The sequence below is a fragment of the Rattus norvegicus genome, chromosome 4, assembly GCF_036323735.1.
Source record: "Rattus norvegicus strain BN/NHsdMcwi chromosome 4, GRCr8, whole genome shotgun sequence".
Taxonomy (NCBI): Eukaryota; Metazoa; Chordata; class Mammalia; order Rodentia; family Muridae; genus Rattus; species Rattus norvegicus.
This window is the reverse complement of record NC_086022.1, coordinates 168,826,529-168,849,635: the sequence shown is the minus strand read 5'-3', so window position 1 is coordinate 168,849,635 and position 23,107 is coordinate 168,826,529. Positions and strand designations below refer to the sequence as shown.

General features: G+C 44.6%; 1 long non-coding RNA gene and 1 other non-coding gene across 2 annotated transcripts; both read left to right on the top strand.

The window, feature by feature from the left end:
* Nucleotides 1-446: 446 nt before the first annotated feature.
* LOC134486853 (uncharacterized) lies at nucleotides 447-22,597 on the top strand. Its single transcript, XR_010066285.1, has 2 exons — nucleotides 447-765; nucleotides 19,578-22,597. It is a non-coding gene; the product is annotated as an uncharacterized LOC134486853 (long non-coding RNA).
* LOC120102686 (small nucleolar RNA SNORA17) lies at nucleotides 6,897-7,026 on the top strand. The gene has a single exon (XR_005504305.1). It is a non-coding gene; the product is annotated as a small nucleolar RNA SNORA17 (small nucleolar RNA).
* Nucleotides 22,598-23,107: the final 510 nt, after the last annotated feature.

The following is a 23,107-nucleotide window of genomic DNA, read 5'->3' as shown; positions in this document are numbered from 1 at the left end:
TGTGTGTCTGCAGAACCCGTCGTTGATGTGAGTGGCTTTAAATATTCAGGGTGTCCCTTCATCCATGCAGGCATGTAGACTCCTCATGCTTCTTGCCTGTGTGTTATGACAGAGGGGAGATCATGAGAAATAGACCGACGCATTTCTAAATTCAAACTGCTGCGACTTTACATGGACGCACGAGGAACACGGTTTTACTGTGATGTAGAGAACAGAATCCCAAGAGAGACCCACACTTTGTCTGAAACACTTATTTATATCGGGAAGCACTTGGCTTGTTTAGGTACCTAAGGAAATAAAGATAAATAAAAAAAGAGGGAAATTCTACTCCCTGGGGTTCAGGCCTGGCATTGAATAGATGCTACATAGTTTCTGTTTGCCTGCTCTCTGAGTCTAGGCAGGCTTGGGACGACTAGAATAGAAGAGCGGAAATGGAGTGCGATTTCTGAGCCTACACACAGAAGGCCTTGCCCAGTTGGAACATTGCTCTTGGAGTGCGGAGTTGCCACGTAAGTGGTCTGATACTCTGAAGCCACCATGTTCTGTGAAGTCCAAGGTCACTCCAACCCACACCAAATGCCAGCTGAATCATCAAGGTTCAGGGGCAGACACTAGAGTGAAGAAACCTTTACATTTTCCGGGCTCCAGACAGCTGAGTCACGCACTGCCCCTCACCACCTCCCTGCTGGGGCTCCAGACACCAACATCCAGAAAGAAGCCATGAGTGTCTCGTCTCCAAAACCCTGACCTACAGAACCTGTGTGGGTAAGGAAATGGATGTGGTTATTAGGCCATTAGGCTTTGGGGGTTTTTTTTTTTCTTTTTTACATTAAAAAAAAAAAAGTGTCTGTGCATGGTCCTGTGCACATGCATGCGGGTGTCTGTGGCAACCAGGAGAGGGCGTTTGTCGCACTGGAGCTGGAGTACTGGGAGCCGTGCTTCGCTTGACGTGGCTAAGGAGAAAGGAACTCAGCAAGGAGGGCAAGTGCGGTTAACCAGGGAGCTATCTTCTCAGTCCTGATCTGAAGTGGTCCTTTATGTGGTTATAGGTAGCTGATACCCCCTTCTCTGAGACAAACACTGTTACTCCTTGAGTTCTATCAAGGATCATTGGAGAACACACAATCAGATACTTAATGATATGTATCTGATGTACTTGGTTTCGTAAGGAGCAGATTGCTGCGTTTTAGCTTTTGTTCATTTAACAATGTATCCGTACACAGAATAAGGATACATAGCAAGCAGAGGACCATGCTCTTCAGTAGAGCAGTCCTGTGCTCTCAGTTGGAGAGTACGTCATAGGCTGAAGACCCACAACATGAACTATGCTGGCGTGCTATTCTAAAAATGCGGAAACGTGTCTCGAAGGTTGTCCTACAGCTGCGCCTTGGGATATGTTTATTCTTTTGATAACTGCAGGGGATTTTATTATAGAAAAAAAAAACCCAGCTCTTCATTCAAGGACATTTATCTGATTTTCACTTCTTTAATTTTGTAAGCAGGTTGTGGCTGCTAGTGCAGCGTTTGTAATTTTGGTGACATTGGCAAGTTGCTCTGCATGGAAGTTGTTTTAGGTTTCCCTCCTGTTAGAGATGCCTAATGTTTGTCAAACACCGCGTCAAAGCTCACACAAACGGATATGGATTGGACATCATCGTAGTTTCGGCTGTTCTTATATAATGAGGGAGGTCAAGCCCTCAAGGGCTGGAGAAGTGTGTGGCTTGGTGCTTGAGGGTGGCTTTATGATGCTAGAGGCTATGATCAAGTCCTTAGCAGTAGTCTTTAATAAATACTTTCTGTTTTTGCCAATTTTCCTACTGAGCCATACTTGGCTATTCATTCATTCCTGGAGTGAAGATATTAAAGATGTAGCTTTTACATGCAATAAAAACATCTTAGTCTTTCTTCTTCCTTTCTTCCTTTCTTCTTTCTTTTAAGAATTTTAAATTAATTAACTAAAATTAAAGAAATTTAAATTTGGTGCTATTCAACTTTTCTTTAAGTTTCCTAAGTTTACGCTATTCTGAGAGTCATGTATAATTGCAGAGGTCATGCAACTGTGAGAAACCCGGAGTTTAAACACAATGGCTTACGTTAGCAGGATTTGCCTTTCGTGTCTTATGGAGAAGACAGGGATGGGAGGCACTGGCCTTGGTTCTGCTGTGCTGACATTTCAGAACTGATTCGGAGCTTAATTCAATTCTTTGGCTTTTCTTTCTGATCCTGGGATGATTTCTTAGCCTTTCCAGGGGTATGTGTGTGTGCTCAATTTTTATGGGGAAAGAAAAGTGAGAGGGAAAAATCCAGCAGATGCCACTGATGTTTTATTGATCCAAACCAATCTACATAGACAGCCTGACCACAAAGGATGCTGGGAAAATGACCTAGACTGACACCATGACCCACCTTTTGGGGTTAGGCTTCTTGTTACCCTAAAGAGAATTTCACTAAGTAGAAAGATGGACATAACGGGGAACACAGAAAAGCCCATGCATCCACAGCTTGACAAAGGAGAATGGGGTTTCTTCTTTAAGGAGCATTAGCAAAACTTGCCCCATGTTTCCCTCTGGTGTTTCTATGGGTTATGCTTCCATATTTAAATCTTTGATCAAAATATTTTACTTTACAATTTTAGTACATTTTATTTATTTTGAGTGCATGTATGCAAATACGTGAGTATATGTGTATGTGTGAACATGTATGTGTGTGTGTGTAGATCAGAAGACAATTTTTAGGAGTCTGTTCTCTCCTTGTGGCTTTCGAGGTCAAACTTAGGTTATCAGGCTTGGTGGCAAGTGCTTTTACCTATGAAATGATTTCACTGGCTCTCTTTTATATTTTATTTTATTGTCAGAACATCAAACCAGCTTTTTCCTGAGGTAAAAATGCAGTTTAAGAGGATCTACTAAGCAATCCAGTCATTTCTCAGTGGTTTTAAATTCTCCTTTCATCTTGTATGAAATTCAAATTTGAATGTGTTTTTTGATTTTCTAGTCTATTCTGATGACCTAGTTATGAAAAAGTAAACTAAATTAGTTGACTTCATGAGAATAGACTCTTTTCATTGTTTTTTTTTCATCAGAATGCCCATGTAATGTAGACTGGCTTCAAACCCGTGAACCTCCTTAGCCTACCGTGTGCAGGACACCCAGCCTGGCCCTCCTGCATTACTCCTGTTTTTATTTTTCCATCAAACTTGCAAATTATCTGATTGAATTAAGAAACTTCTGTTTATACTTATGATAATGATATACTAGATTGGATTAGGAACTAAAACATCTAGTGATGTGAAATCTTCCATTTCGGGAACACGTGCCATTTTCATCTGCTTAAGATTTATTTTGGGGGAAGGAGGATTGTCCTTCCGTAGTGCTTCAGAATTTTGATGTACTTTTTCTTCATATGTATTCTCTCTTTGCTACTATTCTAAGTGTGATCCTTCCAGCCATTAGAAAGTCTAAGCAGATATTGTTTCTACGCAAAGGCCTTTATTTTAGAATGCTAATTTCTTTACGTTTTATTTTTAATTGTGTGCACATGAATGTGTCTGGGCATGTGTTAAGTCCAGGTGCCCCAGAATTCAGAGGAGGGGATTATATTACCTAGGGCTAGCATGACAGGTGACAGTGGACCTCATAATGTGGGCACTGACTCAAGCTTAGGTTCTTTGGAAGAACAGTGAACATTTTTTTAAAAATTTTTTCTACTGTTTATGTGTGTGTATATGTGTGTGTGAATTTCACATCATGCACCCAGTCCCACTCATCTCCCTGTCCCTCCATATCTGGCCTTCATCCTGGCAACCTCCTCCTCACCCTTTCTAGAAAAACAAAACATAGCAAAAGACAAAAAAACAAAACAAAACAAAACAAAATAACCTCCAAACCCACCAAATCTCTATGTGGAAGCTGCAGGTGTATCATGGGGTCCTGGTGTGTCCCATACCGTGTGTGTCCCCTTTTGTCCATCTTTACTTGCAAATGTTCATTGCAGTGGTCTGGTTCAAGGCCTCTGCCTTCTGCTACGCTGTCTATACTGGATCCTCACCAGGACCCCTCCTGGATATCCGGTTGTTGCTCTATCTCATAGAGATCTCCGCAGCTCTGGTTCTGCAGGGCTGGCCTTTGCACATGCTCAAACAATCCACAGATGATGTAGATGTTAGGTGGGCCAACCTAAAGCCCTGGATCTGGGCCTGGGAGGTAGCAGAGTTGCCCACACTACCAGGACCAGCTCTTCCACTTTCCCAGGTGAGGGGTGGGGCCAGGCTGCCTATAGCAGGACCTGTTCTGTACCCACACCACGAGGGCCAGCTCTCTAGCACGGCCCTCGTGAAGTGCAGGGCCAACTCCCCCAAGTGCTGCAGATGATAGGGGGCGAGGCCAGCTCTCCTGGGTGGCGTAGTTTATGAGGGGTGGGGTCAGTTCTACATGGCCCTCAGACATCAACACAGCCCCAGGCAGCAGCTCAGACCATGGCCTTTGGTGGTAACTTGGGCGAAAGACATTAACACAGGCCCCTACTGCTGCAGGAGCATGGACCCAAACATGGCTGTCTGTGGTAGCATGGACAAGGATATCACCTCAGGCGGTGGCACATGCTACTCACATCAGGCTGCTCACCCTCAGAGCTCCAGTTCTACCTCCCTTCACAGTGCACAGACCGTTCTACTTCTCTTTCCCATCTCTCCATTACACAGCTGCCCATCACAGTGCCACTCACCTTGCTGGGTGGCAGTGGGTCGGCCTCTCACAGGAAACGCTCTTAACTCTGAGCACTCTCTTGAGTATTATTAGATGTTGTTGGTTCTCCCCCTCTCCTCTTGACCCCAAGACAGGCTTTCTCTGTAACTCCGGCTGTCCTGGAATTTGCTCTGTAGATCAGGCTGGCATCCAACTCAGAGATCCATTTGTCTTGGCCTCTAAGTGCTGGGATGAAAGGCATGAGCCACTACTGCCTGACTGGGTATTAGGGTTTTTTCTTTTTTCTTTAGACATGGCTGGTGTTTTCGGAAATGACCCCATCTTCCTCGAATGGAATTTGTGAGTCATTCATGTGTTCAAGATCCAATTCATGGAGACTTCTGCAGAACCTCACTTTAGACTAGGTGTTGGGGCACACACAGGGAGGGACAACCAAACCAAACTTCCTGGTCTAGAGTTCACAAAGGAGAAGAATGTAGATGATGGGGTTGGGCAGTGGGTAATGCTTTGCTTCTGGGAAAGATTAATGTTGGCACTGACGCCCAAGGTCAGCAGATGGCTTCAAGTCTGCACAGTTGGTTGGATGTGTGCTGTTGTTACCGTAGTAACAAAGAGACTAAATCTGGATTAACCTGCCCTTGCTCCAGGTTGTGCTCTAGAACTTGGGGAGATGACACGATTTTTCTTTAAAAACTTTTTTTTTTTTAAATGCCAATTTCTGCTTCCTGAAGGGAGCTTACAATGGACTTGAAGCAAACTGTGGTTGGGAAGTGAGAAATGATTGAATGGCTGTGCACAGCTGACAAAGACGTCAGGGAGGGACCCCAGAGGGCTTAGGGATAAGGATTACAGTGAAGATTCTCCAGCCTCCAGCAGCACAAGCTCTCCGGGGAGTTCGAAGGATGTTATAAGTGCAGTCTAATTATCTCTCCCAGCAACCCTGGACCATTGCTGTCAGTCCAAAGAAAGCTCAGGCTTGGAGCTCTTAAATGCAGGAGTTGGAACAATGAAAGACCTGTTCCAGCATTCCCCAGATACCACATAATGGACATTCAGATCTTCTCTGAACTCTCTCTCCAGGTGAGGCGACATTGGCTAGGATTCCTCTTGCCCTCTTACTTGAGTCAGCCTCCATTTCCCCCTTGTGTGAGAGAAAGTGAACCCCACACTCTTTTACACCACACCTGACAATGCCTGCTTTGTGGATTCAGCTGTCCCTCTGGTGCCCCTTCCTAGGGAAGGGTGAAAAGTGATAAGCCAGAAACCAGACCCACAGAGCTAGGCTTGGCTGCAAACCAATGACCCCAAAGCAAACAAGTCTTATCAACTTTCGTTAGACCAATTCAGTCCCTGAACTGTGTGATTTTCCCAAGCTACGGCCCTTCCCATGCCCTCAGATGCTCATGCATATTGAGAACGTGAACTCTGGGTAACCGTGTCGAGACTTGAGAAGGTATCAGTGATAGATTTGCATCTTTGAGCATGTTGGTAGCAACATCTGTTAGCTTTATTTGTTGTTCTCGTTTTGTCGGTTTGCTTTGGAAGGCAGGGTTTCTGTGTGTAGCTTTGGCTGTCCTGGAACTTGCCCTGTAGACCTCACAGAGATCTGCCTGCCTCTGTCTCCTGAGTGCTGGTTTTAAAGGCATCAACCATCACTACCTGGCTGTTAGATGGCTTTAAGGGTTCAGAAAGAGTTCCAGTTGCTTCTGTTGTGATGGCAAAGGGAGAGAGGAGGAAAGGGAGAGGAAAAGTCCCCAGATATGGAAGACGGGCAGTGAGCAATACAGGTGGTTTTGCTGTGTCGTTACTGTGGCCACAGTTCTGTTACATCAGGACGGTTCCACACATCCTGTCGAAGGATCAGAGCTTCTGTGGGTGCATAGACTCCACATGTGAATCCCGAGTCTCTATGCCTGAGAAATTCAGAGGGGATACCGAGGTCGCTCATCATGTAGGAACCCACACGTCATGGGTCTTAGAACTGATTGTGGAAGGCTCCCTTGGAGACTCCAGATGCTTCTCACTTTATTAACAGTGGTATCTGTGAAGGGAAAGGTTGTGAAGGGGCTGAAGATTCGGGAGGTTGAGAAGAGGTTGTAGGAGTAGGAGAATCACCAAAGGATGGGTAACCTGGGGTTATCTCCAGTGGGGACAAAGTCTGTGTCACCAAAAAAAAAAAAAAATCAAAATATACCTGCCCCTATAAGCCTTGCAGGTTGGCCACTGTGTCTCGTGTGCATCGAAGGAGGCAGAGAGGAGGGAGGCTATGTCTGTGTTCAGTGTTCTGACCTACGAGAGCCTGAATGATAAGCAGCGTAACACTCCCTGAAAAGAGTGAGCCTGAGAGGACCACCAGCCCGGGGCCAGGCAGACTCAGATAGGTTCCCAGGATGGGGAGCAAACTGGAGACTAGGAGAACCATGGCTGGGACTGCAGGCCCTGGGAGTGACCTGGAGATAGAGAACCCTTGAAGGGGGCCACTGGGGTGGGCTGGGTGAGGAGCCACCAGACCAGAGCCATGGGGCCTCGACAGGGAGCTAGCCTGAGATGACTTCCAGGCTGGTGCCACACTGGCTTATGAAGACAGCCTATGCCTCAAACGACCCCTGCCTAGCACCATAATGCACGAGCATGCATAGCACTCCTGAGACCGCTCCTGAGATGACCGCACACACTCAGAGACCCCAGCAACTAAGAGGAGCAAGTAAGTGGTGGAGAAATGGAAGAGAAAGAGAGACAGGAGGATGTGGACACAATGACGAGAGGCAGAGCTGGAGAGTGGAGGGTACCAAGGAGCAGCCCGATGTGAGTAGCTAGTGATGCCACCTGGGACCATGTGGGGTTCTGGCCTGTGTTGCCAACTGGGGGCCATGTCTGGGGCCATGGACCTGCAGCAGTGGGGGTCTACTCTGTGGCCTGGGCTGCTGCCCTGGGATGTGTTGATGTCTGAAGGCCATGCAGAACAGGCCCCACCTGTCACCTGAGCTTCATGGAAGTTCTGGCCCTGGGAACATGAGAGCAGGAGGGCTGATCCAGTCCCTTGACAGCTTCAAGAAAGCAGGCTGAACATGGAAGGAGTTGCAAATGAACCTGCTGCAGGATGAAGGCCTGGGAGGGCTAGCCCTACCATTTTCCTTCTGTGCAGCCAACATGGACGAGGAAAAGATACCCCCTCCCCACTCGCCTCTCACCACCTGTGGCAGGAGATCTGGCTCTGGGGTCAGGAGAGCAGGAGAACTGGCCTCACCTCTCACCAGTGGCACTCACCAGCTGCAGCACTTGGGTTAGCAGGCCCTGGGCAGCAGAGCTGACTCTGATGGAGGTCGTGGGTAAACCACCCTGAGGGTGTGACAGTTAGAGAGCTGGCCCTGTCTTGTTTTCTGGGTGGTGGCATGTATGAGAGAGAGACACCCTCTTCCCCTCTCTGGTCCTTGCCATCTATGGCAGATGTGAGAGAGCTGGCCCTGGGGTCATGAGAGTAGGAGAACGGGCCATGTCCCTCATCAGCTTTGAGCAGGCCCTGTATGTCTCCTGAGCAGCAAGGTAGTGCTGACCCTAGTTGTAGGGATTGCCAGTGGGTTGGCCCGGGGCATGAGAGTGTGAGAGCCAACAGGCTCTTACCAGCTCAGATACCTCTTAGGCCCAGATCTAGGGCTTCGAATTGGCCCACCCCAACATCTACCCCACTGACGAACTGTAGAAGTGCATGAAGGGCCCGGACCTCAAGATCCAAAACTACAAGATCTCCATGAAACAGGGCAACAACAGGCTATCGAAGAGGAGTCCAAGTGAGGTTTCATTATTTATAGAATAGCAGAAGCCAGAGGCCTTGCACCAGACCAACGACTCACTGCAATGAATACTGGCAAGCAAAGGAGTGCACACAACAGGGAATACTGAAGGACACACTGTGATACACGAGATGCTGGGTGCAATTGGGGTGTACAATGTCAGATTCACAAAGAATCAATAAAAAGTTATTTTAATCAAAATATATGAATATCTGCTTAACCACCTAAACAATTACCAAAATAATTAAGCCCACAAACAAAAAGTTTTAATGAAAAAATAAATGTAAGTCTATAATCCCAATGCTTGGGGCAGGAGGATCATGACCTTGAGACCAACCTGGGCTGTAGAGTGAGATACATTATTGAAATAAAGAAATAAAAAGTCATTCAGTTGACATACTATTGAAGGAGAAGAACGAAGTTGGAGGACTGACATTAGCTGGCTTTAAGGCTTACAGTAGGGCTACAGTAGTCAGAGCACAGTAGGATTGGTGGAAAAAAAAACAATGGAACAGAATAGGAGTCTAGAAAAATTGATCTTTGGAACAGGAAATAAAATTGGAACACACACACACACACACACACACACACACACGGAATTGACTCTGGAACAACTGGGATGTTCACATGCAAACTCAAATAAATAAGGTATCGTCATAGACTTTCATCATTAACAAAAATTAACCCAATATGAGCAGCAGATTTGCACTATGACATACCCGTAAGACTAGAGCAAGTCCAGATGACCTAGCTTGTGCCTTTGGGTGGCCTGAACCTCATTAAATGAAATCACCCCACTCTATAAAAGACGTTGTAAAAATAATAGAATGGCAGAAAGCGTTTGCAAAGGACACAGCAGATAAGGACTGTTATCCAAGACATACAAGGAACTTATAAAACTTAACAGTAAGGAACAAAAACCTGACCACAAACACGCAGTGACTTTGACAACTCATCAGAGAAGGCAGACGATTAACAGACACAAAGATACTCTATGCCATGTACTATCAAGAGAAATGCAAATCAAAACAGTGGCACCACCAAGGCAGAAATGGCAGCATCCAAGGCTGGTGACACTGGGAGCTAGAAGATTGTTCTTTCTTTGCTTGTAAAAATACTAAGTGGTACAGCCATTTTGGAAAACAGCAAGCTGCTTGTACAAAATATCTAAACATACTCCAGCCATATGACCAGCAGTTATAACTCTAGTATTTCCCCCAAAGAAAGGAAAACGTGCACACAAAACCTTCCTTACAGAAGCGCACAACAGCTCTATGCAGACCAACAGAAACCTGGGAGCAACCAAGACAGCCTGCAGTTGAGCAAACCTTGGGCTCTCTGGGTACCAACATGCTACACAGTCTAAAGAGAAACAAGTTGTCAAGCTAGGAGAAGACTCTGAAGAAGCTAGACACTAGTAAGTGAGTATCAGTGAAGAAAGGCTACATGCTGTGACTGTAACGCTGACACTCTGGGAAAGGCAGACTGTGGTGAGGATAAGATCAGTGGCCACCAGGGATGGGGGAAGAGAAGGATGAGCAGGCTTTTAGGGCAGCAAAACTCTCCTGTGGACAGGATATTGTAAGTATGTGACACTGTGCATTGTCAACACAGTAGATGTGACTCTAAACTGAGGACCTTGGGAGTAGTATTGTGTTAATGCAGGTTTACCTCTTGTAACCCATGAGCCTTTGCGGCAGAGGACACTGAGAATAGAGCTGTTCGTATTAGAGATATAGGGGGTGGTTGTTGATATAGGAAATCTTAGCACCTTTCACTCAATTTTGCTGTGAGCCTAAAACTATTCCAAAAATAAGGTCACTAACCTTCCTCTTCCAAGTGACTTGGGAATTAGTACAGTAATTAGCTTCCCCAGATTTTACAAACCCATACTATAACTAATATGCACAAAAATGGATTATTTCCTCATTGAGCACTACCTTGAATTATAAAACTTATTCAGTTATTCTTATTATAAGACAGTATAAGTAACACAATTTTGGAGATTTAAAAGATCAGCAGCCTGGAACCTATTAACTGGCTTTGTTTTTAATTTTTAAAATATTTAATTGGAACTGGAGAGGTGGCTCAGAGTGTAAGAGACTGTTCTTGCAGAGGACAAGGGTTTGGCTCCCAGCATGCACATGGTAGCCCATAGCCATCTGTATCCACATTGCAGGGGGCATCTAACACCCTCCTCTGGCCTCCTCAGGCACTGGACACACATGACATACATGCATACATGCAGGCAAGACACACAGAATACAGGAATAGATAGAGCTTTAAAATTCTTAACAGATGTACAATAATGATACCTATTAATAGGATATGGTGTAGTAATTTGATATAGGTTTATAATGTGCAATGATTAAATCAGGATGACTAACCTTGACACTTAGTATTTTGGGGGGAACTTTCAAACTTTTTGTTTCAAATAAAATAATAGAGTAAATCACTACATACTATATACTGTATTCATCCGACTGTACCATACAATATTAAAATGTATTCATTGTATCTCACTGTACTTTGGAACCTGCTGTTAACCTCCCTTCATCATCCATCTCCATCACTCTTCCTGGTCTACCTTCTACTCTGAAACCAGTGCACATACAGTGCTTAACTTTCCGAGTCTCTCTCTCTTTTCTTATTATAACGTCCTGTGGCCCATTCACATTGCCACCGACTCTGGCATTTCATCTCCTTTTATATTATATATTGGAGCAGCTATAAAACTAGAAAAGCTTCTGTCTCAAGGTTTAATCAAAGGAAAATGTTCTTCCCTATTCCAATATGAACATGCATCATAAACTTATGTATTTACCACCCGTGACACATTAATGGATTCCATGTGCTGGCCATTGTGAATAGGTAATTCTTTTGTTGTCAGTGGTGGTGGTGGTGGTGGAGGTGGTGGTGGTGGTAGTGGTGATGGTGTGTAGAGAGATGTGTATACAGGTGTGTACTCTGATGTGTGTGTGTGTGTGTGTGTGTGTGTGTGTGTGTGTGTGTGTGTGTACGACAGAGGTCCTCTTTTGTTGTCTTCCTTAGTTTTGAGATAGAGTCTCCTAGTGAGCTCCTTGAATCCACTTATCTCTGCCTTTATAGCACTGGGATTAAAGAGGTATTCTGCCATGCCTGGCTTTTATATGGCACTGGAAATCTGAACAACATTCTTACATTTCAGCAGCAATCTCACTTTGTCCACCAAGCCATCTTCCTAACCCAGTAAATGGTGTATTCACAATCCCTCTTCTTTGAGGGTATTTCTCAGCTCTCTGAGCAGTAAACCAGAATGACATCAAGTCATCTACCGTGCATCCTTTTTGGACTTCTGTATTTTTGGATATTTCTTCTTGGACTTAAGAAAATGAGGAGGTGTGGAAAGCAACTGATCAGAACCCAAATAATCACCCTAGGTAGACAAGATATTTCTCAAATAAGTAGCTGTTGAGTTAATCTTTATAGTAACAATTTGGGGCTAACTGTCGTTGGAAATGTAGTTTCTGCATGTGAGATTTAAAAAAAAATGTCCTCTGTTGATGCATGTAGTGGTTTGAATGAGTTTGGCCCCCATGGACTCCTGTGTTTGAACACTTGGCCTGCAGGGAGTGGCGCTATTAGGAGATGTGGTCTTGTTGGAGTAGGTGTGGTCTTGTTGGAGTAGGTGTGGTCTTGTTGGAGTAGGTGTGGTCTTGTTGGAGTAGGTGTGGTCTTGTTGGAGTAGGTGTGGTCTTGTTGGAGTAGGTGTGGTCTTGTTAGAGTAGGTGTGGTCTTGTTGGAGGAAGTGTGCCACCATTGGGGTGAGCTTTGAGGTTTCCTTTGCTCAGGCTCCGCCCAGTGTGGAATGAGAGCCTCCTCATGGCTGCCGGAGGAAGACAGTCTCCTCTTGGCTGCCTTTGGCTCAAGATATAGAACTCTCAGGTTCTCCAACACTATGTCTGCCTGAAGGCTGCCATGCTTCCTGCTATGATGATAATGGATTAAACCTCTGGAATTGTAAGCCAGCTCCAATGAGATGTTTTCTTTTCTAAGAGTTGCTTTGGTCACGGTGTCTCTTCACAGCAATGGAACTCTAAGACAATGCGTTTTCATGGACTGCCCAGGACACTGGGAAGAACTGTAGGAAAGGCTCACTTGCTTCCTGCAAAAGTGATACACACATTTTGACAAAGGACGCCCAGGTACAACGCCTCAGCCACACACCATGCCCCACTTCAGTCCCTAGTCATTATCCCATCGGGGACTGAGAATAGAGAAGCAGGTGTGGAGAGCTTCCAAAGTATCAGTGTGCTTTTAAAAATTGAAACAGATGAGCACAATGTAAAAAAACAAACAAAAACAAAACCCAACATCTTTCCATGTACTGCAGGTGGCCTCAAACTCACCGTTGCCCTGCCTCAGCTGAGATTATAGGCATGGCCCTCCGTGCTCAGAAAACAGAACTTTTAGAGTGGAGATATGTGGTTCTAATTTTTGGTTTCACCCATTCGACTCTGAATTTTGAAACACCATATTGTCAGCTATCAGGTGTTCTTTTAGTGCATTTTCTGTTGCTATAACAGAATACGCAATAATGGGTACTTCCTAAAGAAATGAGGTTTCATGGTTTTGGAGGCTGAAAAAGGTCAAGACTTGGGGGCTACATCTTCCAAGGGTTTAGTGTTGTGTCAGAATACAGCAGGGAAGGAGCAAAAGTCCAGAGGGCACAGAGAGCAGAAAAGGGCACCAGGGACGACTTGGCTTTAGGATGGCCTGTTACAGTCAACAAATCAAGCCCCACAAGAATGGGAACTCACCACCACAGGAGAGGATCAATTTAGACTTAAGGACTCTCTCTACCTCTGTGAACCAAACACAGCCCAAGGCTCCACGTCCTAACACCACCTCATGGAGGAACTGAGCCTCCATGCGGGTGGTGAGCCAAACTCTAACTGTGGCAGAGGCCAGCTGTGGATTACATTGGAAGACGTGGTGGTATTTTACCTAGGTAGGCCAGGGAATGACCTTAAAGAGACGTCCCTCAAGAGAAATGCGTTTACATTGGTTCATTCTGTCTACTAAATATTTATTGAATCATTAAGGGCAGGTCCAGGACTTAATGAGATCTTTTGGATTTGTTGGATATGGGCTAACATTTGTAAAAGGGTGAAATTATTTATGGGGCACTAAAAAGACTGATCAAAGGATATCCCAACATCATTTCAGAATAAATAAAACCGAGCCTTTGATTGATACTCGCCTCTCAAAGTACATTCAAATCTTGTTGGTTTATGATATGATATTTGACTCATTGAGATTTTACAACGGGAACACATTTCCCCACCTCTGGTTCCATACTCCTAAAAGACCAGTAAGTAACAATGGAGCCTAAGCAAAACATGTTATTCTATAAACAGAAAACAAGGGCTGTGACCTTGGTAACCTCCAACGCCTTCTTTAACAGACATCTACCACGCATTTTTTTTTTTTCATCTCAAGAGCTAAAGAAGTTAGAAAGTATCACTTGTTTGTATAGAAGGCTCGCAGCCAATAAAAAGCCAGAGCCTTCTCTCCAAGTGAAGGATTGTAGGGGCCATAAGGGTAAGAGGAGCTGCTGGGACAGGGAAATGAGCAGATGGAGGTTTCAAAGCAAAACTGACCTAGTTATAAATTTGCATACAGCCAGTTGTCTCCTGAAGCTTCAGATCTGAACCTGTCTCTTCTGTGACTCTAGCTGCTGCCTGTCTTAAGCTTCTCTGCATCTCCTTTAAAACAACGAGGAATCATTTGCCTGGTATTCAAAGTCGCTTTGGGATATCCCCTGTCTCTCGGAGCCTACATAAATATTCTTATTATCTGCTGCTTTGTAGGGAACAGTTGTATATGTTTAATGAATGAGAGCTCTTCCCACACTCCCTTCTTGGAAGTCTACCTCATGTGGCTTTGTTATTGAGGTCGTATTAGCCTTGTAAATGTGTTAGGAAAGTTACTTCATTTTCTACTTTCTGGACAATTTTATATAAGATTAGATTTTGCGATCTCTGAAGGTTGAATCCTTGTTTCCCTCTCTCTGGACCAGTTTTTTAGACAGTCCCAAACTTTTCCCCCCTTCGATGTCTTTGCATTTGGAGTCCGTGACCTCCTGAACCTCTGCTATTAACAAGCTCTTCTTAAGGACCCCTGCTTCAGAAGGCTGCCCTGACCATCTTCTGACAGTCAAGATGCTTCTCTCACTGGTTCTCTGTCTTAACATCATAATGGCTATAGTTGGATGTGACCCTCAAAAGGCTAAAGGTTTGGTCCTCAGCCCCTGGTGCTATTGGGATATGGTACAACCTTCAAGAGGTAGGACTTAGTGAGAGATAATTGGTTATTGGGAGTATATTTGCAAGAGGTACTGCGAGAGCTCATTGCTTTTGTCACATAGACCTTTAGAAGGTACTGCCACCACTGGCCCAGAACCTACAGGGCTCATCAGTCACGGTCTGAAAACTCCCAAACTGTGAGGTAAATGCCACCTTCTCTTTACGTACGCAGTTCAGTGCACATGCTAGCAAACATTCCAACACTGCTTTATATCCTCAGACGTTGACAGTGAGTGTTACAGAGTGTGTGTGTGTGTGTGTGTGTGTGTGTGTGTGTGTGTGTGTGTGTGTGTGAGAGAGAGAGAGAGAGAGAGAGAGAGAGAGAGAGAGAGAGGGCGCTTTCCTATGTAGCACATGATTGCCTCAGAGCTTGGGAACCTTCTCTTTATAAATTGATTATCTTAGGGACTTATCACAGCAATAAAAATCTGACTAATGCACTCTCAGGCAAATCCAACCTGAGGCTCAGGAGCTGCACGCAGCCAAAGACAGCTGTGAATATGATCATGCAAAGTTGTAAACTTAGTTAAAATAATTTTGAAAAACTCAATTGAGCGGATCGAAAATATAAGCTTTATTGATAATATGCTCGTGTCTCGATGTCAAGACGCCGGCTATGCTTGCATCGCTACTTATAACTCTCACAGTGACTATGAGGGCAAGGGCTGTGTTTCCATTATTCACACAGTATTCGGGGCATGCAAAGAACTTTACAAATATTTGTTAAACTGATAGTTGCTTGTCTCTTTTTTTTAATTTATTTAATACTTAATAATTATTCTTTGGTTTCCGGGCAAACATCCCCCTCCCCTCTCCCCTTCCTTATGGGTGTTCCCCTCCCAACCCTCCCCCCATTGCCGCCCTCCCCCCAACAGTCTAGTTCACTGGGGGTTCAGTCTTAGCAGGACCCAGGGCTTCCCCTTCCACTGCTGCTCTTACTAGGATATTCATTGCTACCTATGGGGTCAGAGTCCAGGGTCAGTCCATGTATAGTCTTTAGGTAGTGGCTTAGTCCCTGGAAGCTCTGGTTGCTTGGCATTGTTGTACATATGGGGTCTTGAGCCCCTTCAAGCTCTTCCAGTTCTTTCTCTGATTCCTTCAACGGGGGTCCTATTCTCAGTTCAGTGGTTTGCTGCTGGCATTCGCCTCTGTATTTGCTGTATTCTGGCTGTCTCTTAATCATATCGATTATACTTGAAGCTAGAGAGAGCACATAGTTGAACGGTGTTCCCAGGGTTCCTTCAGTTTAGCTTGGCACATTCCCTTTATCTTTCCTCACAAGAATGTAGTATGTTTACATACTGTGGACGAAGTGGTCTTACATAAGTTTTAAGATAAGCTGGTGGTAATTTGGGGTATGGGCATGCATATGGCCTTTGCTCTTTGAATAAGTTATACAAACTGACAACTACTTCTAGAGGTTCTTATTTGCTCTTTGTACTGGAACTTTCTCCCTTGAAGCCCATTTTAATCTTATATTAATGTAAATGCTTTGGCACTATTTTGTTATTTACATAGAATATTTTTTCTTATCCATTTATTTTCATTGCATCTATATCTTGCTTCCTGTCTTTCTTTCTTCCTTTTCTGTTCTTTCTTTCCTTTCTTTCTATCTCTATTCTTTCTTTCTTTCTTTCTTTCTTTCTTTCTTTCTTTCTTTCTTTCTTTCATGACAGGGTTTCTCTGTGTTGCTGTCTGTCCTGAATCTTGCTCTATAAACCAGACTGGTTTCAAACTCACAGAGATCTGATTGCCTCTGCATCCCAACCAAGTGCTGGGATTAAAGGTCTACACCACCACTATCTGGCCCATTATCTCTTTGTTTCTAAATCATGTCTCTTATAGACAACATGGAGTTGATCCTTGACTGTTCATCCATTCTGACAGTCTCTGCATTTTATTTGTAATACTTAGATTTTTTTTTTGGTTCTTTTTTTTCAGAGCTGGGGACCGAACCCAGGGCCTTGCACTTCCTAGGCAAGCGCTCTACCACTGAGCTAAATCCCCAACCCCTAATACTTAGATCTTTTATATTTAATGTACTTTACAAATTTGTTTGCTTTTAGCTCTACATTTTTGTTCTTTATTATCTGTGTTATATGTTCATTTCCTTATCATTCCTCTCCTGACGTCTTTAGGATTAAGTAAATATTTTTTAAAAATCCATTGAATGCATTTGCTAGTCTTTTGTATTTTAAGTGATTGCTTAAACATTACAGTTTGTGATCCCAAATTTTCAGCTTTGTAGAGTTAATATTGAACTTCACACAAAAAATAAAACTTGGTCACTATATAGACCTGTTCAGTACCTTCCCCTGTATCATTTATGCCTTGGATGTCATATGTATTACACATTAATGTATTATCAGGCACACATAGCCCTGTTGCTTTAATATTATTACTTTGGTTAAAATTTTGTAATTTTAGGCACTATCCTCTCTAATAGTTTCTGAAATAAGAGTGAAAACAAAGGCCTGATACATGACCTCTGAGGACTCTTTATTCCCAAACTGGTATGTATATAAATCATCAGAAATCTGTAAGAGGTCACTCTATGAGCTTTTTTCTAAGAAGCTACGTTTCTTCTTCACTGTATTAATTTAAACTTCAGGGAGTATCCAAATCTTTGTCCTCCCATACAAACTGCTTCTCTATATTTCTTCCAGTGCTATCAAATATTTGTGGCTTGTAGTTCGTTATAACTCTCTTGAATTAAGCAGTCCATAAAAACAATCTTTTGTTTGGCACACAAGATCCTATCCCCTTTCCACTTCGGCGCCTGTTCTTCTTGTCAGCGATTTGATTGTTATGTGTCATAATTTTCAAGTTTGGATCTGTGCTTCCAGGACGATTTCTTCCTCTCCTCTTGTTTTTGTATTTTTTTGTTTTTGTTTTTGTTTTGTTTTGTTTTTGAGGTAAGATCACCCATCGCCTTGACTGGTCTCGAACTTGTTATACTACGTAGCCAAAGAAGACCTTGAACTCTTGATTTCCCTGCCTCCACTTCCCACCTGCTAGGATAGTAGACGTACACCAGTGTACTCAGCCAACTTCTCTTCTCCTTTATACTTTTAAAAATACCTTCTTATTTACACTGCTGATGACAGCTTTGGGGATTTTTTTTTTAAATTCTTTGCTTCTGATTCCTTGACATTTTCTTGTCTCTTTTAGCAAAGCCAATGAGCATTGGGTGACAGCAATGCCCCTGAATAGTATGTGACTTTAGATTAATCACTCAGTGCCTGAGAGCTTCATTTTACATGAAATGATCTGAGTCCTTCTGGTTCTATCATTCTGTGTTCTGTAATTATTTTACCTTTAGGGACATGCACGTGCCTAAACACACACACACACACACACACACACACACACACACATCATCATCATCATCATCATCATCATTGTCACATACCTAAACACACACACACACACACACCATCATCATTGTCACATACCTAAACACACACACACACACACACACACACACACACACACACACACACACACTCCCCATCATCATCGTCATCATCACCACCCCTTTTGCTATATACCCTCTGACACCCTGGCTTTGATTCTTCTCACTTGTTTGCTATCTACATACATCCAAACATATTCTCGCCCCACATCTGGCTGTGCCTTCCCTGTCCTTCACACAAACACCTGTGGTTTCTAGACTTGAATGGTCTGACATCTGTCTCAGTTACTGTCAGAGAAACTGAAACTTCAGAGTTGTGCTTCTGTCTGTCTGTGTATTAGCACACATGTGTAAATGTGTGTGGAGGCCCAAGTTTGACACCAGAAAACCTTCTTAATCATTTTTCCACTTTACTCTTTGAGGCACAAGTCTCTCCATCAAATCAAGGGCTAACTGATATGATGAGTGTCCACAGCTGGTTTGCCCTGGGGAGCCCCTTTCTTTCCCTTCTGGGGACAGAATTATACAGGCAGGCAGTCACACTCACCTGGCATTATGTGAGTTCTAGGAATCTCAGCTCTGGTCCTTGCTTGTGGGCGAGTTCTTTAACCGAGTCACAGAGCTCTTTACAAAGACCATAACAGTAAAGAAGAGGTGTAAGACCAGCCAAGCTGACCCAATATGTTCCTTTCCTGTTTGGTCCTCATCTCATGTCACTTATGTGTCTCCTTTCTCCAATATTTATATTCCATGACATTCTGCACTGTCATGGCTCCCTGTCACCTCTACCTGTTACTCAGGATTGTCAGAGCAAAGACTTGCTCTGGGTTCACTGCTCAACAGCCCAAACTCCTCCTGGCTAACCAAGAGACATCATAGCAAAGGCTGTCAGTGGTCTGAAGAATGTTCTTTCCTGATTATTATGACAGAACACAAAGAAAGGGAATCAGGAGAGCTTGGTTTCTGAGCTCCTGCACTCTGTGTGCACGAACATGACTGGGTTGTTTACCGTCCTTTGAGTTTCTAGTGTCTTTCTTCTTTCTTTCTTCCTTCCTTCCTTCCTTCCTTCCTTCCTTCCTTCCTTCTCTTAGTCTTAAAATGAGGAAACATATTTTCATAGGGTTGTTAGGATTTACAAGTACACCATGAGAAAGCATTCTGTAGGTGTTGGTTAAAATTTTTACTTTTTAAACTGGGAGTTTTAAAATGTATGGATAGCTTCATCACGTACATTACCACCTGGGAAAGAGGCCAGATATTGGGAAAAAGATGGAGGAGTCACCATGTGGGTGTTGTTTATTTGTTTATTTTTCTTGGACAGCAAGGAGGGAAGACAGCCAGAGAAGCTGTGCACAGTTCAGTGAGTGGAAAAACAAGAGTTGGAGGCACACAGCCGTTTATCCAGCTATCTACCCACTTCTAGAAGAAATGTCCCACCCAGATGAGTAATAACGAAGCCTGTCCTTTGTGTGTCTGCTGTGTGCTAGGGGTTTTATATAGAGCACTTCTCCTTCACAAAGCAACCCGAAGTGTGAGAGCGCATTGCCACACAGCGTGTCAGCGATTCTCCCAAGCCATACTCCAGGAGGTGGAGGAGCCATGGGCTACCTTCTGCTTTGCTTCCAAAGGTTCTGAAACCAGTGTCTTCTCCACATGATCTGTGTGAGTCACTTCCCTGTTTCTTTGACAAGAAGCAACTCAAAGGAAGGGAGGGTTTATTCTGACCAGATGTTGTCCATCATGGGGAAGAGAACAGCAGCAGCTGGCAGGAGCCGAGTCCACTGTAACCACAGTCAGGAGGCAGAGATGGATGAATGACTGGGTTCAGGTCACTTCCTTTTTGGACATCAGCCCACAGAATGGCACCGTCCATACTGAGGGTGAGTCTTCCCATCTCAAGTAACCGAGTGCAGAAAATCTCTCACGGGTATCCCCAGAGACTTGCCTCCAAGGTCCTGTCAGATCGATAACATAAATTATTACACTATCCCAATCCTGGTTCCTCGAAAAGCTTCATGGTTCCATCTCAGGAGCCAGGCGCTGCTACCAGGGGCATCGAGACCTCCTTCAGAAAACAAAGAACGGCCATGTTGCCAGATAATTTGAGTAGACCGGCCTGAGGCTTCTGTGGGCAGTACCCAAACTGTACTATGGGCTGAGAAGTCACCCTAGAACCAGGTCATCTGTGGGATATGAAGTAGAAACGGGAAAGGGCTTTGGCAAGCCTGAGCCTATCCGAAGGTTGGCACCCCTAAATTATAAAGCGTGGAAGGGACTAAAGGAGCAGCTGCAACATGACGCTGTATAATTATTTTATATTGGTGAAATTCCTGCTAAATTGCCGGCTAAAGCCGAAGCGGAAGAAAACTTTGTAGGTGAGTGTAGAACCCAACGAAGCATTTTTCATGGCAAATAGTTATTGTCTTAGCCAGGCGGCCGTCCCCAAAAGTCCCCAAAGTAGTCACCTCTTCTGCCAGTTATGGAGTTTTGAGTCTGGATTCCTCCGGTTCATGGGAGAGGCTCTGTGGTCACTAATGGTAGATTTCTTTTGTGCATGGCCAGGTGCCCTGTCAGGACTGGCACCAAGGCAGTATTTAAAGATGACTGGAGTGGTCAACCCCATAACAGAGAGAGAAATATCTACTAACAAGGGAGATTTATCCAATTGTTTAAAACTCATTGCGTGTTCCATTAAAGGGAAAAGCTTGGTCTGGATAGAAAGAAGGCTTAGTGCATCAACCGCTGGCCATGCAGATGTATCTATGTCCAAATCCCATGCAAATCACTGTTCTGTCTCTTCCCTGTGGGGTGAAAAACAACCAGCTGAATCGGCTGAAGCTGGCGGGCCAACTACACGGTCACAAACAGAAACACTGGCTCACCGTCACATGGAACGCTAGGGCTGCCCTCTGACGCCGACCCGCACACATGCGTGCACGCCTCCCCGGTACAAATACGTTTGCAAAAGGAAGAGAGAATGAGAGAAAGAAAATCTTTGGCCAGAGAGCACAGCCATCTCTGGAGGGTCCCCTATTTACTTAGGTTGCCTTCAGACAGGGAACCAGAATTTGAGTCGGTCAGGGAACTGACCGGGAAGAGCTCCGAACTGAATTGCCCAAAACAGATTTCAAATTCCATCATGGATTTGCATGCAGGGTTGAGTCCCCAGCTCTGCATGAATGCAAATGGCAGACCCAGATTTTCACCAGGAGGAAGAAGCTGGGTGAGAGCTTGTGACCTTCTGGTCCTGGGGGTGAGTCTCCTTCGGGAAGGGTATCCTGACTTCCCAGGTGGTGTTGGAATATCACCTACCTTACTTTAGACATGGTTCCGACTGTCAGATGTGTCTCAGGGTACTAAAATAGCCATGTAGTTGCTTAGAAACCAAAGGTCCAAGAGATCTCAGCAACGGCCGTTGAATGATTTGCTCAGTCCTGCGCTGAGAGCGTTAGAACAGCAGAGAATCGGTACCAGAAGGACTGTGTGGACAGTGGAGAGGAATGGGCAGGCAGCGGAGGGCAAGTGCAGCACATTTTCTTCACTGAGCCATTTCAATGTGCTCTGAGGAAGCGGATTCTCCGTGAAATCCTAGCTCGGCTCCGGGGAGACAGCTCAGTCAACAAAGTGCTTGCCATGCAAGCGTGACGATGAAGTTCAATCCTCAGACCCACATAGAAACCAGGCATGGTAGCATGGGAAGACAGAGGTCCCTGGAATCTATTGGCCTACTTTATTAGCCTGCCCTAATCAGAAAGTCTCAGGAGAGAGAGAGAGAGAGAGAGAGAGAGAGAGAGAGAGAGAGAGAGAGAGAGAGAGAGACTCAAGAAACAAAACCAAACCGAATCAATGTAGATGGAGTTAAAATGGTGTCACTCTCTCATCCTCAAGAGCGATGATACCGGAGGTTGCCCTGTGATTTCCACATGCCTGTGCTGCATCACACGTGCACACACACACACACACACACACACACACACACACACACACACACACACAGAGCGCTCTGAGAAAGTGGCTTGGTTTTACTGAACCAGGGAGGCTTCTGGTCCTCTGTCTGTCCCTTGAGGAGCCTCACCTCAGACTGGAAGGGAAGCTCCTGTGCCTTTTCCCTTCAGAGAGTCGAGTCAGTGGAGCTGCAAATTCTGACCTTCCTAAAGCAGACTTCCGGTGCTTCCTCACCGGGCTTCTCTCAGAAGTAATTCTCATTTCCTGGTCCTAACATTGGCCCCAAATAACATGCTTTTGTATATAAGAGGGGAGCCAGGGCAGTCTTTTTCTTTTAAAAACAAAAAAGATAAAACAAAAGTCAAAAAACCACAAAGTAATTTTAAATAACTCAAAGCCTACACATTTCCTACAGCTGTTGGAAACAACCAAAATATTCCCAGTGAACCTGAATGGAGCCAATATTTTCCTTGGGCCAACACCATCGCCACAAAGTAACAGCTCTGAGGGCAGCGGGGTCCTAGAATAAGACCCCACAGTGGGAAGTGCAGTGGACACTGACTGGCTGGGCTCAGTCAACCTGGAGTGTAGGGAGCTCAAGGTGGCTCCTTACCTGCCCTCTCCTCTCACTTCTGGTCTGAAAGAGGAGGCGGTTACCATGGTACCACGATGCTCACAGGAAAACAAGATCGCAAACAGCAGAAACTTGGCTTCATAGCAGCTTCTTTGGTGTTGGAGTGAAGCATCTTAGCCACGGAATGTGATGTGCCAAGGCTTCCTTTGTAACGATTCATTAACTAAGCCAGCCTTCACGCATCCTTCGTTTGGGTAAACCGAGCCAGGGGCATCAGGTCAACTCATATAGCAACTGAGAGGACGTGTGGAGTTAGGTCACTATTCTGCACA